Source organism: Hyla sarda, chromosome 6, assembly GCF_029499605.1.
Source record: "Hyla sarda isolate aHylSar1 chromosome 6, aHylSar1.hap1, whole genome shotgun sequence".
NCBI lineage: Eukaryota > Metazoa > Chordata > Amphibia > Anura > Hylidae > Hyla > Hyla sarda.
This window is the reverse complement of record NC_079194.1, coordinates 33,272,372-33,277,371: the sequence shown is the minus strand read 5'-3', so window position 1 is coordinate 33,277,371 and position 5,000 is coordinate 33,272,372.

Below are 5,000 nucleotides of genomic sequence, written 5' to 3'. Positions count from 1 at the left end.
TATATACAATATACACAATATACACAATATATACAATATACACAATATACACAATATACACAATATATACAATATACACAATATATACAATATACACAATATATACAATATACACAATATACACAATATATACAATATACACAATATACACAATATACACAATATACACAGGACATCATGTCACACAGGGGAACCTAACGGAGGTGATGGGAAGATAGACAAATAGATATAAAGAAGATAGATAGATAGATATGAGATAGATAGATATGAGATAGATATGAGATAGATAGATAGATAGATATGAGATAGATATAAGATAGATAGATGGATATGAGATAGATATATAGATAGATATGAGATAGATAGATATGAGATAGATAGATATAAGATAGATAGATAGATAGATATGAGATAGATAGATATGAGATAGATAGATAGATAGATAGATATGAGATAAATAGATATGAGATAGATAGATAGATAGATAGATATGAGATAGATAGATAGATAGATAGATAGATATGAGATAGATAGATAAATGAAATAAATGTGAGACAGATTGAATATTATGCAGATAGACAAGTATAATATTATCATTATTCTCAGGAATTCTTGTTGCTGCAGATCCCATCCATCCATCACTATCCTCATGTCCTTCCTGCAGTTCACACCATCTCCTCCCTGTAATCTGCACCAATAATCGCACATTTCTATCTATTATATTACAGGACACAATGCGGTAATAATATGTGATCTGCATCGGTCTTGTCTCTATGTAAAGGAATAATGCAGCGCTGCTGTATACAGTACCTGAGTCCGCCACTCTCTCCTCTATTGGGGGTGGATGATGTTGTGGTGACTGTGACTGGTGATGAGGGGGCAGTACAGCTGTATACAGTACCTGTAGGATCTACAGTGGGTAGTACTGCTGTATACAGTACCTAGAGGATATACAGGGGGCAGTACAGCTGTATACAGTACCTGGAGGATATACAGGGGGCAGTACTGCTGTATACAGTACCTGGAGGATATACAGGGGGCAGTACTGCTGTATACAGTACCTGGAAGATCTACAGGGGGCAGTGTTGCTGTATACAGTACCTGGAGGATATACAGGGGGCAGTACTGCTGTATACAGTACCTGGAGGATATACAGGGGGCAGTACAGCTGTATACAGTACCTGGAGGATATACAGGGGGCAGTACTGCTGTATACAGTACCTGGAGGATATACAGGGGACAGTACTGCTGTATACAGTACCTGGAGGATATACAGGGGGCAGTGCTGCTGTATACAGTACCTGGAGGATATACAGGGGGCAGTGCTGCTGTATACAGTACCTGGAGGATATACAGGGGGCAGTGCTGCTGTATACAGTACATGGAGGATATACAGGGGGCAGTACTGCTGTATACAGTACTTGGAGGATATACAGGGGGCAGTACTGCTGTATACAGTACCTGGAGGATATACAGGGGGCAGTACTGCTGTATACAGTACTTGGAGGATCTACAGGGGGCAGTACTGCTGTATACAGTACCTGGAAGATCTACAGGGGGCAGTGCTGCTGTATACAGTACCTGGAGGATCTACAGGGGGCAGTACTGCTGTATACAGTACCTGGAGGATCTACAGGGGGCAGTACTGCTGTATACAGTACCTGGAGGATATACAGGGGGCAGTACTGCTGTATACAGTACTTGGAGGATATACAGGGGGCAGCACTGCTGTATACAGTACCTGGAGGATATACAGGGGGCAGTACCGCTGTATACAGTACCTGGAGGATATACAGGGGGCAGTACTGCTGTATACAGTACCTGGAGGATATACAGGGGGCAGTGCTGCTGTATACAGTACCTGGAGGATATACAGGGGGCAGTACTGCTGTATACAGTACCTGGAGGATATACAGGGGGCAGTACTGCTGTATACAGTACCTGGAAGATCTACAGGGGGCAGTACTGCTGTATACAGTACCTGGAAGATCTACAGGGGGCAGTACTGCTGTATACAGTACCTGGAGGATATACAGGGGGCAGTACTGCTGTATACAGTACCTGGAAGATCTACAGGGGGAAGTACTGCTGTATACAGTACCTGGAAGATCTACAGGGGGCAGTGCTGCTGTATACAGTACCTGTAGGATCTACAGGGGGCAGTACTGCTGTATACAGTACCTGGAGGATATACAGGGGGCAGTGCTGCTGTATATAGTACCTGGAGGATATACAGGGGGGCAATGCTGCTGTATACAGTACCTGGAGGATATACAGGGGGCAGTGCTGCTGTATACAGTACCTGGAGGATATACAGGGGGCAGTACTGCTGTATACAGTACCTGGAGGATATACAGGGGGCAGTACTGCTGTATACAGTACCTGGAGGATATACAGGGGGCAGTACTGCTGTATACAGTACCTGGAGGATATACAGGGGGCTGCTGCTGTGTAGGTGCTGTATACAGTACCTGGAGGATATATAGGGGGCTGCTGCTGTGTAGGTGCTGTATACAGTACCTGGAGGATGTACAGGGGGCTGCTGCTGTGTAGGTGCTGTATACAGTACCTGGAGGATATACAGGGGCTGCTGCTGTGTAGGTGCTGTATACAGTACCTGGAGGATATACAGGGGCTGCTGCTGTGTAGGTGCTGTATACAGTACCTGGAGGATATACAGGGGGCTGCTGCTGTGTAGGTGCTGTATACAATATCTGGAGGATATATAGGGAGCTGCTGTGTAGGTGCTGTATACAGTTCCTGGAGGATATACAGGGGGCTGCTGCTGTGTAGGTGCTGTATACAGTACCTGGAGGATATACAGGGGGCTGCTGCTGTGTAGGTGCTGTATACAGTACCTGGAGGATATACAGGGGCTGCTGCTGTGTAGGTGCTGTATACAGTACCTGGAGGATATATAGGGGGCTGCTGCTGTGTAGGTGCTGTATACAGTACCTGGAGGATATACAGGGGGCTGCTGTGTAGGTGCTGTATACAGTGCCTGGAGGATATACAGGGGGCTGCTGCTGTGTAGGTGCTGTATACAGTACCTGGAGGATATACAGGGGCTGCTGCTGTGTAGGTGCTGTATACAGTACCTGGAGGATATATAGGGGGCTGCTGCTGTGTAGGTGCTGTATACAGTACCTGGAGGATATACAGGGGGCTGCTGCTGTGTAGGTGCTGTATACAGTACCTGGAGGATATACAGGGGCTGCTGCTGTGTAGGTGCTGTATACAGTACCTGGAGGATATACAGGGGGCTGCTGCTGTGTAGGTGCTGTATACAGTACCTGGAGGATATACAGGGGGCTGCTGCTGTGTACGTGCTGTATACAGTACCTGGAGGATATACAGGGGCTGCTGCTGTGTACGTGCTGTATACAGTACCTGGAGGATATACAGGGGCTGCTGCTGTGTACGTGCTGTATACAGTACCTGGAGGATATACAGAGGCTGCTGCTGTGTAGGTGCTGTATACAGTACCTGGAGAATATACAGGGGGCTGCTGCTGTGTAGGTGCTGTATACAGTACCTGGAGGATATACAGGGGCTGCTGCTGTGTAGGTGCTGTATACAGTACCTGGAGGATATACAGGGGCTGCTGCTGTGTAGGTGCTGTATACAGTACCTGGAGAATATACAGGGGGCTGCTGCTGTGTAGGTGCTGTATACAGTACCTGGAGGATATACAGGGGGCTGCTGCTGTGTAGGTGCTGTATACAGTACCTGGAGGATATACAGGGGCTGCTGCTGTGTAGGTGTTGTATACAGTACCTGGAGGATATACAGGGGGCTGCTGCTGTGTAGGTGCTGTATACAGTACCTGGAGGATATACAGGGGGCTGCTGCTGTGTAGGTGCTGTATACAGTACCTGGAGGATATACAGGGGGCTGCTGCTGTGTAGGTGCTGTATACAGTACCTGGAGGATATACAGGGGGCTGCTGCTGTGTAGGTGCTGTATACAGTACCTGGAGGATATACAGGGGGCTGCTGCTGTGTAGGTGCTGTATACAGTGCCTGGAGGATATACAGGGGGCTGCTGCTGTGTAGGTGCTGTATACAGTACCTGGAGGATATACAGGGGTTGCTGCTGTGTAGGTGCTGTATACAGAACCTGGAGGATATATAGGGGGCTGCTGCTGTGCTCAGGCTGCTGCTCCAGGTCCAGCTGATGCCTCATCAGTGTCAGTGCTGGCTGGGGAGATGGATGTGGGCACTGGCAGGGGCTGGGGGCTCCTCCTCACTGCAGACAGTCCCTGAGCTCATTATAGCCAACAAGATGCCCAGCCCGGGAGACTGTGCCCCTCACCAGCAGCCTGTACCCCCAGCTCTACCCAGGGGCTCCACACTTACCCCTCCTGTGCCGTCCACCTGCTGACCAGTCCCACCTGTGCTCGTCCACCAGCTGACCAGTCCCACCTGTGCTCGTCCACCAGCCTTCCATATAATCGATCAGAGGCTGAACACATTGCATACATGAGATCAGTCCGATATCATTCCAGTCTCTTCTCCTACATGTGCAATACTTCTCATTTCCTTCACTACATCATTTGCTGGTTGCTTTTATGTTTTCATAATACCGGATTAAAATAGCAAAAAATCAATACAATATTGCAATTATTGCGATTACACTTTTGGATTTAAAATGTTCTTATTAATATGATACTAGAGAGAATAAAAAAAGTCTTGTAGCTCTATGAATGTGACCATTTAGGTATAAGAAGGGCAATATCTTATATATGGATGGTTACATTGGAATTGTTACATGTTATAGTATAGACTGTGGATAATCATTATATTTATACTTATACAGAACAAACGCCATATAGATGTGTATTCAGAATGATCAATGAGGGATCGACTATTATTAGAAAAGTACTGACAAATATTGTATCAATGTTGTTATATTACAGATATTGTATCAATGTTGTTGTTATGTTACATATATTGTATCAATGTTGTTATATTACATATATTGTATCAATGTTGTTATAT